The sequence below is a fragment of the Patagioenas fasciata genome, chromosome 1 (genome assembly GCF_037038585.1).
Source record: "Patagioenas fasciata isolate bPatFas1 chromosome 1, bPatFas1.hap1, whole genome shotgun sequence".
Classification (NCBI taxonomy): domain Eukaryota; kingdom Metazoa; phylum Chordata; class Aves; order Columbiformes; family Columbidae; genus Patagioenas; species Patagioenas fasciata.
Window position 1 is genome coordinate 61,400,001 of NC_092520.1, and position 20,304 is coordinate 61,420,304.

Sequence of the window (20,304 nt, forward strand, 5' to 3'; positions counted from 1 at the left end):
TTATCCCTCAGTTTACCAGGAGTAGCTAAGTTGATTAAGTAGCTGGAAACAAGGAGGAAAATTAATGGGAAAAATGCCTCAGTTTTGTATAGGAATTATCTATACTAAACCACCCTGAGCGTGGGATGTTCTTACCTCTTAAAATTGGAATAATGACTACATGACCATAAACAAAGCCACTGTGTTTTATTCTAATCCATCAGGAAAACATGTATTAGTACTGTAAAACACTTTTTTTCATGAATATTTGGCTGCTAGACTACTGCCATTTTATGCATATAAGATCTCACATGCTGGGAAATTTTACAAGTGCTTTTGCCATTTTAATGCTTGTACAATGCTTGAGCATTTCTGTGAACATGTTCACTGGACTAGAGGATGAAAGTGTGTTTTCATTTACCAAAAATATGGGCGGAGTGGGAGATAATCCATTGCAGTGGTGCTGGAAGACGCCTGTCACCAGAGTGTTTCTCCTTCCAGGGAACTCAATAAAACAGCGGTATTGGGCATATAATAATCTGATCTCTCTGTTAGCTTTGATAATGCCATATTTTACTCTGCTTGTAGCTCATTTTATGAGTTTAATGAGTTCAGATGTAAGTAGATCAATAAAACATACTGTGTAAATAAATCAGTAGTAGTTAAAAGGTCAAAGTTTGGATCTGATCAGAGAAAAAAAAATACTATTAAAAATGACAATATGGCACCACATATATCTACTGTATGTGTCTAACTATCCCTCCAGCTTCTCTGAAGTAGTGAAGGCTCACAAGTCACCTGGATCACCCCATTAAACTGACCATCTTGTGGAGGGAAAGAAGCAGGTCTATAAAAGCCATAGGATAACATCACTGCTACACAGTTCAGTTTACCATCCAGAAATTAAAATAAATAAATATCTGGTTTGTTAATTGAGATTGACCCCAAGCATAGAACATTTGGTAACACGGATTCAGTAAGAGAAAACCTCAGCTGGCGATATGTGGTGAACATGCCGTGAAAGTGTGACCACCAGCCAGATCAAGTCCCAACTCCTCCCTGCCCCACAAGCAGCCCCAAAATCTGATCTTCTTCCCACTGTGTCCATCCCAGTTAGTCAGAGGGAGGAAAACCATGAGGGTTTGGTGGTGTCTCCTCCTGGCTGCCTGGTTCACTCACCATCTGGCTTTGGCAGGGCTGCCACCGGCCAGGAGAAAGCCACTGCCACCCAGTACACAGGCACAGGAGACAGAGTCTTAGTGCCAAGGGTGTGTGAGAGAGGTGTCATCGCTGTGTTCCTGCTGTGCATGAGGGTGAGGAGCACATTGTCCCCAAATACCCTTTCCATGGACAGTAACCTTCTTGAACAAAATCACTTGTTACTTAGCAGCCACCTGTTTATTAGTAATAGAGTTAGGAAACGGGATAGAAAAACTCAAAGTTTATTCTATCAAGCTGTAACCTAAAAAACAAACAAACAAACAAAAAAACCCCTAGATTTCACACAATTGAGTCCTGCCATTAGTAGGTGGTGGTTTAGACTTGGTTGGAACGAAAGTGTGCCTTTTTTTTATTTAATGTACAGATTTATCTCAGTCGTAATGTTGCCATGATTTTTTTTTTACAGAAGAATCAATTGAACCAGTTTACTTATTTGGTTTTCTTGTTCCTGCAGAAATGGAAACCTGAGCATGCTGGTGCTGTGCTAATATGTGTAAACCATAAAATTACACTGGCTGAGGACAACAGCCCAAACTAACTGAAACAGACAGCAGGCTACTTTCATTATCCACTCTAAGTGGAACTAGAATACTGAGAAGCAAGAATAAAAAGTGAAAAGTAAGTTAGGAACTGATTTTCTAAATCCCTGTGAGCAGCCTGCTAGTCTTCATAAATAAACAACGATCAATACAAAATACTTTAACGAATAAGGGTTTGCTGGATTGGAGCAACAGAATTCAAACTATGTTAATATGTAAAAGTAATCTAATGTGCTATTAGCAACAAAAATATTTTTATAGTGAATCTAATTATTGCAGTCTTGATTAGGCCTATAAAATATTACTACTGTTTAGCTTATTGTGTTTTTTTTTTTTCCCTTTCTCACCATTTCTCTTAAAAACACACGTTTTTTACATTGAATAAAAATTTTAGGGAAAATATGAACAATCTATGATTTTAACATGCATTATGCCAAGAACATACAAAACTTAATTTAATTGCTCTAAATAAAACCAAAGAAGATCATCAGAAAGTTCAGGAAGGAGGATACCAACAGAAAAATCTATTCAAAATGATCCAATCAATTACTTGTCAGCAGTCCCACAGCTGGGAGCAAATTTGTACTTTTTGTCTTCGGATAACATTTGCTTAAGCCCTATCCACATGCTCAGTGTTGTCCATATGCTTACAAGCCCTGCTGAACAAATGTTTAGAGACAGAAAACTGAATCAAGATATTAGTCTTCCCTGTTCCTATTCCTATAGAATGAACTAGTTGCCAAAAGCTATGCCTACGTACAGAATTTGATACTAAAGCAAATCCAACTTTGAAATAGCTTGTCAGATAAAAATCATCACAAATTCATGATGCAAAGCATAGATCATGTGCAAATGCCAGCTTCTGGTTCAAATGTATTCAAAGGGGGGTTTTTGACAAATTAGCTTTACCCTGGCAAGCTTGAAAACCGCTCAAATATTGTCTATCCACTGCTACCCAGAAAAAACCATCCTAAAAGTGTCAGACCAACAGAAGCTCTGTGTACGTGCTCAGGTGAATTTGCCAGAAAGGTAATTGTGTGTCCATTCCTCATCCAGATGAAATTAGCACTCCTGGGTCATCCAGTAGCACACGGATCAGGTATTAACAATTGTGGAAAGAAAGCCTAATTACGTTCACTGTAAAATGGGTATATTAATAGTACTCACCACCGCCAAAGTATAGAGAGGATTAATCCAAATCCCTGTAGATCCCAGTGCCCCTTTATCTCCTTCTTTGTGGAAAATTCAGCAAAGTAGTAATATTTCAGAACTTAATTTTTTCTATGTATAATTGTCTTGACAGGAATATATATCAATATTATTATTCATAGTATATAAGCAAAAGATAACAGTAGAAACTAGACTACAAAACCCTAAATAATGTACATCATTCTGATATCTTAATTATCTAAATGACAATTCAAAACACTTTCTTATCCAAGTGACTTATTAGAGAGGGATTCTTGGTCAAATTCCCATTGGAAAGCTTGCCTCAGTGAGAACAGAAAATGATCTACTAGCTATTCCCTGAGACATCTTAAACTTTACTTGACCAGGTCCATGAACTGACTGGAAAATTGTAAATAAATTATTACTGTAAGTGAAAATGATGCACATTTATGCAGCCACTGATGGAAATTACTGGCAAGGAAAAATGCAGAGTTTCTTTTCATATTTGGAAGATAAATAAATTGACGGCAACAATTATCCTGTTTTGGCTAGTCATCTTTGCAGGAGGATGAGCTACTCGACTGAACTTCAGAAGCTGAAGGTTACTGACTTGGTGCATCTGCCATTTTCCCATTTCCCTTTCATCCTACTAAACGAAACTACCTGGTTTCTATCATATTAGCTAGACTCCCTATTCTTGTAAATGCAATAAAGCAGAATCTCTACAAGAATCGCTTTCCCTTTCTGCATCACAATAAGAACTGCAACATCAAAGCTCCACCCCCTCATTTCAAGTGTAGACCTACTTGAAGTCAGCCCTTCATTTGTTTCCAAGGAAACAAAGAGAAACTCAACTCCAGCCTTTTTCTGGATTTAAAAGTAAAAATTAACCAAGTGATGGATATATATGCCTTGTTTTCACTGAATATTTGTCATAAGTTAAAGATTGTACCAAGTAGTATGAACAAATTGAAATATATTTCAAATAAAGAGAACATTTTGGAACACATAATATCAACAGAAGATTGCAAATGCTAAGATACGTTTACATCCACACCCTTACCTCTGTAAAGACAGTACATAATTTAATGAAGCAATTTAGGAATTATATTGTCTTATTTTACAGCAGCCATTTAGGATCAATGTGAGTTCTGATTTAACAACCTTTGTGTAACAAAAAATATATTGGACATACTGGCTAGCAGTATCTCAAAATACAGTACTATGTATTGTTCAGGGTTAAAGCTGAGAAACAGGTCACTACTAGTGATTTCTCCATACTTAAGAGCCATTTCAAGAATAGAGCATATTGCACTTACAGACAAATGTATAATTTCAACTTGAAGGGAAACAATAAGATAAAGCCAGAACAGAAGCAGGAACCTTTTTGCAGCCCTTGGGACAGAAACATTTCCATGGACCTGACAACTCCAAGCTTCAGCCTAGGCAAATTGCAGTGCACTCCCAGAAAGAAATCAGAGGAATAAACATGACTGTAAATTTTTCTTTGCTGTCTCACCATAATTCTGATCCTCATCTTTAACCTTTCCCATCCAACGCTACCTACCATCTTCCTTAGCAGATTTCATTTCACCTTACAGGTACTGGCAACTCATACTCAATGTAGCAATTTTCCAAGCTAGCATACTTCTGATGTTATCTTCACTTTGAAAATAGCTCTCTCTGGCAGATCATTGGGTCACACACGCAAACCTCCTCAAACTCACAGTGTGAGAGTGATTGCTTCTGTCCTTGAACTTTTGTTTCCTACTTCCGTGATATTTTTTGTCTGAACTGTTTTAGCCATAGAAGTGGAAAACAAGTAACTAAAACCAATTTTAATCAAAGCAATCTGAATTATACTCTCAACCTCGTTCATGATTTGGATAACTCCAGGCAAGCAACTTATTCAGAACTATTAAAAATCTAAGATTCAAGAACATATCTAAAACTGATTGTCCTGATTTTGACAGAAATCTTTGGTCAACGAAAACATCCTGAAAATTGACACCGGAGACTTTGCTTGAAAACTTGAGCTGCAGCCAGAAGAAAATTACTTCCTTCAAATACCTGCTGCATCCTAAGTAAAGCCTGAATAAGAAAAGAACACAACAAAGAAATTTAAACAAAAAGCTCCAACCCAGGAAAACCTTGTCTGCTTGGAGTGCTTAGCCAAACATGCATTTTTAGTAAATCCTTTTGTGCTGTTCTGTTTCTCCTTCCAGTCCAAAAGATAATGAGCTGTCTCAATAACTACAAAATATTTTGTTAAAAAACTGTTGTACATAAACAGAGAAACAGAATCTTCCCTAGACTGGAAAGCAAAAAAAAAAAAAAAAGGAAAACATTTGGATGGTATAAAGGAGGCTTTTAGAGGTAGATGCAGAAGCATGTAGAACAGGGGGTGATTTGACAGATAAAATGCAGATTTGAGTGACCCCATTAGTTATTTTGGGCATACATGTTGGAAATAAGAGGTTATATTGTGGCCAATTAAGAATTCCTGGGCGCTGACTTGAGGAAAGCGAGAAATGACAAATTAGTGGCATAATAAGCTATTTCTCTGTGCTAAATGGAAGACAATATGGGACTGATCCTTCACATTGAAGCCAAGTGGCTCTCATGGAACCTGTGCAAAACCAAACCATTCTCAAGAGCAACTGTGCTGGAAAAAGCCATATGTACTTGTCCTAAACAGATCCAGGAACTGAGCTAACCATAAACTGCTCAATTCTGGACCATCACGGCTGCAGTGCCCTTGCCCTTTTTAATTTATGCACATACTCAGCAGCATAAACATTTCCACAAAGTGCAAAGTAGGATCATGGTAAGAAGGGATTAAGCTATGTTGAAGCAGTATATGTGAGATACTTCAGTGTGTAGAAAAATGTGCACTCTTAGCAGTAAGACATGCAATTTGATTGTGTGAGGTGAAAAATCTGGAAGGTCTTTATTTGCTCATTTGGAAGCCCCAAGACAGTTTGACTTCTGATGGACTAGTCTAAAAAGATACCATGTATGACTGCACATGTCTATTCCTTCCTAATTTATCAAAGGCTAAGCTGTTTCTGTAGATGTTTTGGTTCTTGCCAATTAAGGTCAAAGTAAAATGAAAATGAGATGTTCCAAGTCTTGTCATGCTTGGGGAGTTCATTGACTCCCTGGGGGCCCACCAGGCACCGGACTGTGACATCACAAAATTTACTTTCAGTCAAAATCCAAAGTGAGAAGCAGAGAAGCTCAACTCAGTCCACCCAGGATCCCAAAATGACAAAGAGGGACCAACACCCCCCTGCAGGCCCACTCCTTTCTTGGTTACCTACAGATCCCAGGACTATAGATGAATCTTTTGCTGTCCTTAGGAGGACATTGCAATATCATATTCCTGCTTTCATTCACAGAAAACAAGATGGCTTTTTTAGAAGGTGATATATATATAAGATGCAGACAGAGGGGAAAAATACATCTAACATATGTGGTTTCAAATATTTTACAAATAATATTCCCCTTCTGTCTCATTTACTGCAACATTTTCTCCCCTTCCCATCGTTAGCTGAACAGCAGGTGGAATGCGAAAGGAGAGAAATGTTGGTCTACTGATCAGGCAAATCACTCTCTGCTGACACAGGTGACTCACGTTTATTGCTTTTCTCCTGTGTTAGGCAGTAAAAAACAGTGATTTTACAGCTGGGGATTTCAAATATCATTTTGTTTACTTACACTTCCTGAGATAATTTATCTTTTTCCTTTCTAATTTGAATGGATTGTATTTGTGTATCTTCCACAGCTGATTTCCCTGGTATTTCCCACTTCCAGGTAAAGGCTGTTTAAATGTATTTTGCAAGCCTATTTAATATATAGTTTTAGCTATGGAGAAAAAACATATATCAGAACTTGATTAGATTAATTTTTCAAACAGTTCTAAGTGAAACCATTGACTTACTAATTTATAAAACAGTATCTCTAACAGAAAATAAGATTTTCTGTGGCATTATGGAAGTGATAAGCACAGCTGTAGAGGAAAGTCTGAGTTAACTTTGCAACTTTGAATTTGAAGCATCTCAGTCACAGCAGCCTTCCAGAAATTAGAGAATTTAAGCTTTCAGTACAGAATGCATTTTCTGCCAAGTTAAAAGCAAACCTTCTATTTAAATGACTGATTACACTGATTTTAAAAGTGCCATTCCAAATATTAGCAGGGTATATTAAAAATGCTCAATTCAGACAGTTTCTTTCTGAAAATTCAGCAGAAAGTTTTCATCATAACCACTGGGAGATTTTGTTTGAAATAAGGGTTAATTACATAAATACACTTATGTAAAAATGATAAATGGATAGAGCTAAGCTTGAGGCCTTTCTAATATACATATTGCTGCTTTTATGCTGTAAATATTAAAACTTTGGGGCCGGCATTAATATACCATATTCTGCATTCTGTATAAACTTTTGAGCCAATTTTTTCCTAAGAATAGCATTTGGAGTGTGCAAGCACAAAAAGTAATGTCACTCACATTTATACTGTATGGCCCAAGCATCAATCACACCTTCTCTACATGAAGCAGTGCATACGAGCACTGCTTCCAGTATCCAAACTAATTCTACACCAGCACTGTGGCATCCACAAGGCATTTGTACCTCTCAAACAGGAAATAAAAGAGATCCAAGCAAATACCTATGTTTCAGCGTATGGACTTGCTTGCAGGAGAACTTTCATTAGCCCAGATTGTTCACAGGTCAATTAATGTCGAGATATGATATAAATATCAGCTTCATATCATACAGAATCATAATATAATGGTACTAATTTTACCACCAGTTTAGTATTCAGTATCTGACCTCAAAAGTTAAAAAAAAAGGTTTACACAAAGCAACTTGTTTCTTTGCCCTAGACTAGCACAAGCTTCAAGTGACCTGAGCTTGAAGCAGTGCATGGGGTGTCCGCAGTGTGGCTCATTGCTCCACCTTACACTTGAAACACACTTTCAGAACTCTTAACCTGAGTGGAGAAGTGAGCTTTAAAGGGATCAGGATCGGGCAGAGTAGGCTTTAAAGTGTAAGAAAAGTGTGAGAAAACCTGAACAAATACATGAACACAAAAGGAGCTTCATGCAGGAACAATTTTAGAGTGTGCAATAAAGTTACATTGCATGATTTGTGATTTTCATTAGTTATGTACACCCTTTTCTATTTAAAAATAAAGTTTTTTAGGAAAAATATTTCTAAACAAAAAATCATTATTTCACAATCAGATCAGATGTTTTAAATTTATGAAATATTTACTGCACCTATTTTTTCTGTCTTCAATACTATAAAGACATAAAGCTCAGCTTTCTTTAAAAAAAAAAAAAAGTGAATGCTCATTTCCAACTGTTGTAAACCAAATTAGTCTACTCAAATTTGACACAGAAATATTTTTTTAAGTTGTCAAATAAATAATTTTTAATTTAAAAAAAAGTTATTTGTGTTTTTGATATTCTGTTACAACTGAAGCCTCTGTTAGTTTATATTTAATTGCAATTTAAAGTCTAAAGCTTAGCAGTACTCAAAGGAGAATTAGAGAATTATTGGTTTGGTAAAAAAAACAATATCAACTAATAAGCCTGCCTTAATCAAAACCCAAAATCTGGCAACAAAATGTCATTGAGAAGTGTTTGCTTTACATACTGCTGGGAAAGGGTTTGCAATGTCAATATTTCAAAATGAGTAATTTTGTAGAGTTTCTCAGTGATTAATAAGCTTGCCATTTTTAATTTAAAACATGAAGCACACATTTGTATTCCTAATAATAAGTAGATGGAAGATTGTAAGCGGTTCAAGAAAATAAATTATATTATTTCTTAATGTCATGTTCTCTGGTATCATGATCATGTCTAGAATGACAATGCAGAATTTGCCACATTGTGTGGGAAAAACAAACTAAATGCTTCTGGGTTGACCATGAGACATTCTGGTGTATTCACAGAGTGCATTTCAATTTTTGGTTTTGTCTTGCTGACTTATCTCTTTCCCTTTAGCAATTTTTTTGCCTGATAACTGTTTACATCTCTTAGCATGTAAACATCTCTTCCATCTCTTATGACAATTTCTATCACCAGAAATTCTTGTTCTTCCTCTAGCCAAAAGCTGTCTGTTCATCTACCTAGGTCATCTCCAGACCGCTTCTGTGCCCACCACGACCCCACAACTCGTTGTGAGCAGAGCAGGTGCCACACAGCGTGGGGAGGGTAGAATCGCCCAGTCTCTTTCCAGATGCTTCCCTCTCCACTGGTCTGGGAGAAGGAGCACTCAGGGCTCTCCTGCCAACCATGGCAAAACTCTGCTGCTAGCTCAAGCTCTTGGCTTTGCTGAAATCTGTGGTACGATGCCCATCCTCTTCAGCAGAGCTGAATTCTGGCTCTGCAGTGGTGATGGGGAAGGACACAAAAGCCTGATAAAGCAAGGAGGGCACTGGGGGAAGGAAGTAGAGATGCCACAGACATAGATGAAGATAGGCTGTAGAGTCGGGTAGAGACATCTTAGGTCTTTGGTCTCACTTGATGTGGTATATAAAGATGGATGATATTCACAACATTACTGGAATTATTTATTGACCACAGTAAGCAAAACAACACTCTCACCATTCTATTTTTCTTTATTATCTTACACAATTTATTCTTATGCCTAACCTGAGCCCTGTAACATTTCATCACTGTGCTCTTTGTCCCTCTCTACTACAGCATCTTTCGTACTACATGTCATCCTCATCCATCATGTCATATTTAAAATTTAGATGACAGGATCTCTTGGAACAAAGTTATATCTCAGTGAAGCTCCTGAACAGACCCTGCAGCATATCCTTCTCTGCATGCAAATTAATAAAACAAATACAAGTTTATTGTCATTGTTCTCTTCCTATAGGAAGAGATGACAAAAATTAGTTTCCCCAGAATCTAATACTGTCAAGATATCATTTGATTTTGTTATCCTTGGACCCTCTATGTTACACAGTATTACTTTCATTTTTATATTGCAGATCTTTAAGAGAGCATCTGAGGCAAATAATGTCAAGGATCTTTTCCCCAAAATGCACTTTCCATCTTTCATCTTCACTTCAGAAACCAGAATACTGCCATTAGCTTTCTTGGTGAGAGACTATGGAGCTGTTTGCCACCTGCCACCTAGCTCACCTATCCTGCTAGTGACCTGTCTTAATACCAGCTCTCAACAGTCTGATTTTTGGTTTTTTTTTTGTTTTAATCTGTGACATGTCTCTCAACAAATCAAAGCTTTACAACACCAAACTCCTCATTTCGTCAAATCTATTTCCTTTTTATGTGATCTGGATTCACAACCTCACAAGTTGTATGGTGGAAAGAAATATAAGGCCAAGACAGGCCAACAGACATGTCCAAAAGCAAGAGTAACCTACACCAGCTCTTGCCTAATCAATACTGGTCATGGAGGACTGGAGATTTCTTTTTTTTCTGTAGCAATCTTTCATTTACTTGAAAACGAGATACTGTGCTTATTAGCTTACCAGTGCTAATTCAGCTCATCTCCTGTGATTATTTTGCTACCAGGCTTGACATTTCTAGGCATTTTGATGTCCTTTCCTTCGTTTATTTTAAATGTAATTTGTTCTGCACCATTGCATCATATGTTTGATACTTCAGTGCAGACTCCCTAAGGCAGATGTCAGCAACCCAACTAGAACAGTTTGCTGAATGGCAGGTTTATTTCTCAAACCCAAGATTATGTTTATTGCCAGTCACTTTGTTGATATAATCTTAAACTCATTTGCCAGTGACACCTGGTTCCTGCTTATTTGGACCTCCCAGAGGATCAAGAGCTGCACTCTTCCCAAGCTGCCTTCCTCAGGAGCAAAGAGCTCTCGGCTCCTGGCCCCAAAGCTGCAGCGTGGCATCCAAAATCTACGCTTCTTTTAAATTACAGGTTGTGATTTCTTCCCGAGAATACTATATTACTTATTCCCACCACTGTAACTGCCTCGGGACTTTAAGAAAAAAAAAAAGAGAGAGAAACAGAAGTTTGTTGAGCTGCAGATGCAGAGGGCACTGGCAAATTCAGTATGCATAGTAATAACATTTTAGCATGTATTAATTCACACACAGATATTCTGCAACTCTCAAAAAAATGTCAGCACTTGAAACTAAATTCACAAGAAACCAGCAGCCTTTGATATTTTCCATACCCTTAGATGACTACCTAAGCATTAAAGGCCAGCAGAAAGTCTGACAGCTATCAGAGTGGAGAGTAAAGGCTGCAGAATACGACATCTACAGGGAAAATAAAACGATACGGAGTAACACAGCCAAAGAAGCTATAGACAGAAGATATTTCAGTAAAGTTTCTCTCTTATGCCTTCAGTATTATTCCCCAAACTACTGCTGAATTGCAAGGATGGCAGGGGGTTTACAGACAACCTTGGTCATGGGAGTTTGTCGTTTTACACTTAATAAACTCTCCCTCTCCTACTAATTTGGTATATTAACAAAATAAATTTGATTCTAATTATCAGTAATTTCACAAGTGAACATAAACTAAAATAATATATTATTTAAATTAATAAAAAGGATCTGTAAAAGTACTCTGAGAGTTCTGTAATAATCTACAGCAACTGTTGTTGCTTAAAATTGCTGATTTTATGTGAAACTATTTAGAGACGAAAGTTTGAATGAAGAAGAGAGAAACTTTATTTTTAAAATCTTGAAATTCTCCATTTCATATGCGTATTTTTCTGTAAAGTTCAGCCACGGGCTATGGCTTATCTTCCCTGTCTCTTTCTCTTGTTTGCCAGGGTTTCCAACAGGAAGCAGTAAACATCTTCCATATTACAGTATCAGCTGCAATGTCACTTTTTCAGGAGAGACCTTCTTTAAAGCTTTGGTGGTTGATATGCAACAATGCTACAATTCACTCCATGAAATTACTGGATAGCTTGTGTAATACATTATAGAAGAAACTGCATTTTTCTTGCTCATAAAAATATCAAGATTTTAACTCATCTTTCCATTCTGAATGGATGATAAATCAAAATCAGATTTTCATATATTCAAATAAAAGAAAAACAACCAAGTTAAGAAAAACACTTTTATAAATTAACAACTTAGACTTCTGACAAGATTTTTTTAACTTCGAAACTCTTAGGATGCAAAGTATCAATATTTCATTTTTCAGTCTTCTGATCATTAGAAGCACGCTAAATATCAGTTTCCATTCATAAAAAAATTATTGAAACTAGCATATTGTCTGAACTTTCCTCTTCCCTACATATGTTTTAAATATAAGAACAAAACTAAACTAAAATCCAACACAAACACATTTCATTGAAAAATTTTTGTCTATCTATAGCAAAAAAAAAAAGGAAAAAAAAAAAAAGGTTCCACAATTAAATTATTGATCCTTAGAACATAACTGGAAAAATGAGGGGGGAGGACAGAAGATAGTGAGGAAAGAAATATGAATCTGGAGATGGCTGGGAAGAGTTAGCACCCGACACGCTTTAAAAAAACTATATTCTGCTCCTGTTCTGCCAGGTTAGCACTAAATATCAAAGGTCATTTTTTTTTTACATTCTGGGAATCTTTCCCATGTCATGTTGGTGCATCTATGTTTTGCACAAATTAACATGTGACTGCTAGATGAGATGGCTAATGGAATACATGTTTAATAATGTGAAAGCTCAAAATCACTGAAGAGTGTTAAACGAGGTACCATCGCCTTCCCTCCCACAAAGGCTGCCAGTGGCACGTCAGAGACAACATACTTTCCAAATGAGTCAACTAGGAAACAACAGCGTCTCACTCTAGGAGCATGAGAAGATTCCCAGAAAAGAGGCTGCCTCGTTCAGTCACAGTCCTCTGAGCCTCACAAAAGTGCTGCCAGGTGGTTGCCTTGTGCAGAGGACTACACGGGAAGACCGTAATATATCACTCACAGCTCCAGTGTCCTTACAAACCCAGCCAGCTTCTCCAAGAAGAGACACTTGCAGCAGTTGCCAGTAGAATCAATAGACTGAAATTAATCATCTGAACTCAGTAGCAGCCAACGTGTGTTCGAGTCAGGGGAAAGTCACAGTTTTTATCTGCCGGGGGATTATCTTTGACAGTCTTGTAGTCAACCTAATTTGAGAACTCCATAACTGTTGAGCTAAGCCAAGCCTGAACCATCACTTTTGGATGTTTACATAACACAAGGACCACCAGAGGATCTCCTCTTTTCCTTTTTCCCAAGGGTGTAGGGAAAGGAGGTGAATCCGATGCCTACCAACTGTTGGAAGGAGACTCTCATCATTCTCAGTAGAACACAAGGGCTCTAGCAAAAAGATGAAGGAAAACCAGAACTAGTTTCATCACAATTTTCTTGTCTGATCTTGAGGAGTCAAGCTCTGTACCTAGTGATTCACTTTACCATCTGCTCAACATCATAGGAATACTGTGAGGATAAATACATTATGAGTAGGAGGCACAAAGTTACTACAGTGATGAAGGCAATATAGTATGTCGGCTACCAAAATGAAGGTGTAATTGGAGTTTATCCTACATTCTTCCGCAATAGTAGTAGAGAAAAGCCAGCATAGGTTTTAGTAGGTGGTAGTCGCCATAAAAAACTATTTTACAAAGCAGCTGAGAAGCTACATCAAAGATGCTGATTCTATACAGTGATAAATTTACTGACCTCGAAAGAAGAGGCTCAGGTTCAATTTCCCACACTATCAGCTGTTTGCTTGCATAAACTGGAACAGCTTCAACAACAGAAATATGGAATAATCCACCATCAGTCCAGAAAGTACCCAGTAGGTACTCAGTTGGGCTGGGCTGCACTTGGTTTCACGATCTTCTTCTGAATAACAGGAAATAAGAAATTTAATCCATGCCTTCTGCGTTCCATGACAACTACTTTGTTTTTCAGTTTCAATAATTTTATGTGTACAACTTTGATTTTTCCCTTCACAAAATATGTCTTTTAGAAATTACATCCTTGTCATTCATATTCTGATGAGCTTTTATTTCTTCTCTTGTGAAGATGAGAGCAAGGGCAGCTTTGAATCTGACAGACAAGTACTCCTTTGAACCCCTGACAACTTTTTAGTTTCTTCTATATATCACCATGGCACTGTTTTATTTCTGTTACTGAGAGCATCTTGGTTGCTGAGGTATGCTGTGGTGAACACCACACTCTTAATATTTGCCAGTTATTTTTTAATTCAATGGCTGTCATATATAAAACTTATGAAAGAACAAATTGTTAAATTCTGCTGATGAATTTCAAAATAGATGGTCTGTGACTAAAAACCTACATCGGTCTACGTCTCAATATGTTTATCTACAGAAACAACTAGAATAGCTGCATCTATTCCCAGAGTTTTCTCAATCTTAATCATTATTTGAAACGAGTTCCGATTTGCTAAAATTAAGTGCTCTATACAAATGAAAAGGATTTTCTTTAATCTTCCTATCATATTTTAGGTGTTTCTTTCCTTGTTTGTTTATTAACAATGACTGTGAGATTATTATTGGACACTAACAAACAATTTAAATGTGTATCTATTTTATTTCTTGTATATGGACTTCTTTAGAGACTTTCCAAACAGCTATCCAACTTTTGAATAAGACTGAAATTTACTTTTTAACAATGCACAGACAAGTCACTGGAAAAAACGGCAAGCAATCCTTGCTACTTACCAAGGCTGAGCACTAACTGCCTAACTAAAAAGCTGTAAGTCCAACTTGGCCACGGTCAAACGAATTATTCCAATGCCTCAACACTTCTTGAACTTAATGTTTCAGGCTGCTAGTACGGGAACACAACCTTGATCTTGTGCAATTGAATTGAAAAGAGTTTTACTTTGTGCCTTTTGCCTTTTTTCCACCAGCTGATATCTGTATAGGTTTTACAAAAGAATGATTTGGGGAGGAGACAATTTCCACAGAATAATGATTTCTGGTAATTTTCACAAACATAAATGCATATATTTTCTTTGTGGGTTTTGGGTTTAAGTTCCTAAATTATACTCCTTTCTTCAGGGTATTGACTAGTATAATATTCCTTTAATGTTCGGTATTTGGAGAAACTTTATAATTCTTGGGAAGGATTAGGTAAAAAATTAATTTCTTCCCTGAACGGCAAAGATGAAAAGAACCTTTTTTCCTCAGAATTTTAAACCCACGTTTTTATTTGAAAAACAGATCAGCCAATAGTGTAGGGAAACATGCAGTCCCGCTGTGCAAACCTACCATGTAGCAGTGTGAAACCTGTCACTCCAATGTTTATTCATACTTCCAGGCACTCAGCAGGTGGTAAAGTCCTTAAAGCATCTAAGCAAACAAAAAGGGTATTTGAATTACCATTTCACGTCATCTCTTGTTTGGGCAAATTTCCATTTAATCTTAAAAAGCTGACAGCACTTAAAAATAGCTTTATCTGTCTGTTTCTTTCTTTTCCTTTTTCCTCCAGATGACTTCTTAGTAATCATGATTAACATCCTCTTCTCCCAGTTTGCATTCCAAGTTGCAGGTATCTGTCTATAGACCTTGATAGGAGCACTCATCTTCGTGAGTAGTAATGATTTCACATGTACCTGAAATATCCCTTCTGCTCTATGTAGAGCTGCTGTCAAAAGTACTCAAAAAAATATACAAAGAAATGCCTGTGATAGATCACATAGAAAGTGATCTGCAACAGGTTGCCCAGAGAAGTTGTGGATGCCCCATCACTGGAAGTGTTCAAGGTCAGTCTGGACAGGCCTTTGAGCAACCTGGTCTAGTGGAAGATGTCCCTGCCCATGGCAGGACAATTGCACTAGATGATTTTTAAAGGTCTCTTCCAACCTCAACCATTCTACCGTTGTGTGATTATATGAAAATGGTGCGCACCTCAAATAACAGCTGATCTTTGTTTGCTAACAAAGCTGAGCCCTTCTTTCTCTTTCTCTTTCTCTTTCTCTTTCTCTTTCTCTTTCTCTTTCTCTTTCTCTTTCTCTTTCTCTTTCTCTTTCTCTCTTTCTCTTTCTTTCTCTTTCTCTTTCTCTTTCTCTCTTTCTCTTTCTTTCTCTTTCTCCTTTTCTCTTTCTCTTTCCTTTTTCTTCTTCTTTTCTTTTTTCTTCTTCTTTTTCTTCTTCTTTTCCTTCTTTTTCTTTTTCTTTTTCTTTTTCTTTTTCGTTTTCTTTTTCTTTTTCTTTTTCCTTTTCTTTTTCCTTTTCTTTCTTCTTTTTTTTCCTTATCTTCATAAGAGTTATTCTTACACGCTTGGAAAAACAAACCAAATATAACTAGGATTCAATAGATTGAAACACATCACGAGCTTGTGCACTATAATGCAAGCATTTTTGAAACAGCACTTATTAATTACATGATATGAGTAGCAGCAGGTTGCTGGATAGGGATGCAACAGCAGCCTGATGTGGCCTGCTATGACAGCTTTCTGGGAAGATATCACCTCTTAGGCCAAATACACATTGAGGAGACGAGCAATGAGAAGCGTCTCATTAACTAACGTGACATCTAGGTCTCCCTCCTCAGCCTTATTTCAGGTAGAACAGGACTTTGGCTACACTGATCAAATACAGTCAATGATGCAAATGAAAACAGTTTTAAAACAGACGGCAAATGGCAATTTTCCCACATTTGTTTACATAGACAATTTTAGTTCAGAACCTGGGGTATGTCCATGTGAACTAAATTAAAGTGTGAGAATAGAGGTGGTTATCATTGGCTATCAACTACTATCAGCAGTGAATCTTATTAAGCCACTGTTGCAATTAATTTTTTGGTTTTCCACCGTTGTGTAACAGGACCTGGGGCAGATCAGTGCAGTAAAATACTGAAAAATATCCCTGCAGAGATATAAAAATATGCAGAGATTCTTCACTAGAGTCCTGGTTTTGCCTGTTCAGCTCTTATGCATGCACTATACTTCTTAAGAGGTAGGTTTTGCAAATACTAGGCTTTTTTTTCTCAGAAAGTTCAGATATGAATGTACCAAAACATTTAAGAAACTTTTCTCAAATTCATGCAATGAATTCAATTGAAAAACATCCTGAAAAAAAAAGTCCAATTTTGTGTTTATGGATTTTATATTAAACATTTTATATTAAACATATTTTCATTTTATTGTAGCTTGCTACCAATACTTCAATTTAACTCATAAAATTTTAAAAACCACTTTGAAAATTATATTAAACATTTTGAATTATTCTAATTATGATTTTTTAATTGCAAACATCACTTTGGGAATGAATCAAAAATGTTATAATATTTTATAATTTAACTGGAGAACATGAAAATCAATGTTTATAGACATATACCTCAAATTAATAATTCTAGAATTTTTAAAAGAAAAGTTTGACAGAGACTAAAAGGCACAATGCCTTCTGATTCATATTATTTTGCATATGGGAGTTACACACTCACATATAACAAAAGGATAAACTGTGATGCTAATATTCAGTCCTTTAACCACTTCTTTGGACAAACAGAGTATTTTAGTTTCCAATGCCATCTTTGTAGTACTTTTCCTGATCCCTTTCAGTAGTACAGAAACCTCTTTTCTGACTTCATCACAAACTCTTATATCTAAGGTACATTCCATCCCACTTAGTTAAAGCCTGAACACTTAAAAGCGAGTGTATTTCTAGTGAATCATTAGTTCTTACATGTTTTGCAGTAAAAGAACTAATGGTCAAGGTTCATTAACTCCATGAAACATCCTCAGAAAGAGAATAGCTGGAGCTACAGTTATAATTCTGATGTGAAAATTATTAACACAGTAGAACCTTCTTTATGGATGAGTGTCATACATAAGATGTTAATAATTAATCAGAATGATTTTGGTTTTTACAATTCAGACCATTTCACAACAGCACAGTAAAATAAAAAACATGGCTAAGTAATGGCACCGTATTTATCTATTTTATTGTGAAAAAGTGCTTTACTATATATTTGCAGTAGGCTGTACAGCAGATACATTATTTAAAGGATGCAGCAATCTACACATTACTTATAGTGAAAGACTGAGCTATAGCTTAATTATTTAGGCATTGTCAAGAAAATGTTAATAAAAGCTTTAGATCCCCAAATTGAAATCATGCATTTCCCGTTTTATGTTGCAAACAGCATAAAAATACTCAGTGCTCTAGAGATTTAACATTTTATTGGAGCTTCTTAAAATAAAGGACTTCTTAAAATAATGTGTCTGAGAAGCTTTCCAGTTGGTGAAAGGAAAAAAAAACAGTAGGAGAAATTTTCAGATTTTTTAAAAAAAAGCTTTATAAAATATGCTCTAAACGTTGCAATATGTCTCTTTAAGCTTGCAGGTTTTATAGAATATTACGTATTAGATAGCATCAAGATAGGTGCAGATGAATTTTTGAATGTGTACACTAGCGGAGGGATGCATCAAAATGGAGTTATGCAACCTGGATCATGCATCAAGAGGGTAATTCCCAGTGGAATACCAAGAACTCTCTGAATTTCCCAGTTTTGGTTCAATAATCCATTCTAACATCATATCAGTTATATCTACAGAGACAGAGCTTCTAGTGGCCTGGATTTTAATCTCACCTGAAAGGCAGATGTGGTTTACATTGGAACTCTCTAATTTTATGTAAGCAAAATCAAAACTACTCATTTTACAATGGCTCTAAAAACAGTCTGTTTAATTCCTGTCCCTGTTTGAAATATCAGAATTCTAAGGGATATTGTTCAGCTATTTTTGACCATATGATTTGCTTTATGCTCACAAACTCAAATCAATAGCGATATTGCAGAATATTAATTTCTTTTATAATAGGCCTATGTCAGCCAATAAATGCAATAATAACATTTATTTCTGACATTCATATACACTTTTCTAAAGCACTAATTAGTTTTTAAAAGTCAACAGAAGCAATGACTAAGAAAAGGCTTCATGCATGTAAGTTTTACTGCCCAGCAGCTCAAGCTTTTAACTTAGGGATTTTATACTGCATCAGAAAAAATCTCAGAACTAATAAATGTATGACCTCCCTACATCAGCCTACTGCTAACTGTGAAGTTCAGTATTTGACTTGTAAGGTTTTAACTGTATACATTTTTAATTTATAACAGTATGTATACATGTAATATCTTCGATGCAAGCTTTAAAGTTCAATCAATAGAAAATCCATTTTTCTTACTTTGAAACTGCCATCCAACTTGCTCTCAACTGTTAAAGAATCAATGATGTACTGTTAAACGTGGCGGAGGGGGGCGGAGTGTTCTGATACATGGCTTTCTACAAAGAGACCTTTGCATGTTTTGCATTCATGAGTATAATATCCAGTAATTAAGTTAAACAGAGGGAGTAATCCCGGTTTTCAGTAGGATGCTCACAAAATTTCAGAGCAACAATTTTACAAGTAAAGGAAAAAATCAATTGGCATTACAGGTAAGGAATAACGGTGTCTATTAGGAGGGAGAGAGCAATGAACCTCTATGTTCTAATCTCATACACTCTGACCACAAGGGGTACACACTACCGAAGCAAGCATCAGCCTCCCCAGTGCTTAACTATACATGAAACTACATCATTAGTGTGTTTTCCTTACAAATAAAATATGGAAGGGAAACATAAAAGGGAATAGTTATATGTTAATATGACCAATAGTTTCAGATTTTATCTGAAACCAGAAATACTCAGCTCATTTAATTTGCACCAGAAAATCCAAGACACTAGTTTTTATTATATAGATTTAATAATACCTGTCTACAATCTTGTAGAAAGCTGCGCCTTAGAGTTCATTGTTAATTTTGAAATATTCAGAATGTATTGGATTATTTTGAGTGAAGAGTTCATGGCTGTGGGCAACTGCAACAAACCAGATTCAATATACCATGTATTATATCATTATCTAATATTGATAATACTATATTATTTATCTTAACACATATCATGTATCATTTTCCTTAAAAATAGGTGTGTTTCTCAGTTTTTTCAAAATTTCATTTAAATTTTAGCAAGCAAACTAACAAACATCAGCTATGGGCAGTCCTGTTACACCATAGTGTCAGCAAAACACAAGGCACAGGTATTTCTGTACACTGCAGAAGTAGTAATAAAGCAACTGGTATCAATCTGCTACAGATACTCCTGAGCAAGCTGAGTAAAACAAGTGGTTCTGCTTCATGATCAAACTCCTTGCAAGGCCCATCCATGTTATCTGAAGTCTCAAACTACCACCAGTCAGTGCAAGAGAACCCATTGATTACAAATCAGAATCAAAGCCTTAACAACCCCAAGTAATTCTTAACACTGTGGTGGAGACCAAATTCTGAGACAGTGCAACTTTCGGCACATTGCGTGCTACTGAAATTAAGGCTGGCAACAAAATTTACAGATTACAGATACTAACATTTCCTGAGTCTCATGTAAATGTCTG

General features: G+C 36.3%; 1 protein-coding gene and 1 long non-coding RNA gene across 2 annotated transcripts in view; both read right to left on the reverse strand.

The window, feature by feature from the left end:
* LOC139827672 (uncharacterized) overlaps positions 1-13,744 on the reverse strand; it is a 19,838-nt gene extending 6,094 nt beyond the window's left edge. The window contains exon 1 of the long non-coding RNA XR_011738595.1: positions 13,587-13,744. This is a non-coding gene — a long non-coding RNA (uncharacterized lncRNA). The remainder of the gene's footprint in view (positions 1-13,586) is intronic.
* Positions 1-20,304, reverse strand: part of NALF1 (NALCN channel auxiliary factor 1) — a 472,983-nt gene that overhangs the window by 409,698 nt on the left and 42,981 nt on the right. The window lies entirely within an intron of this gene.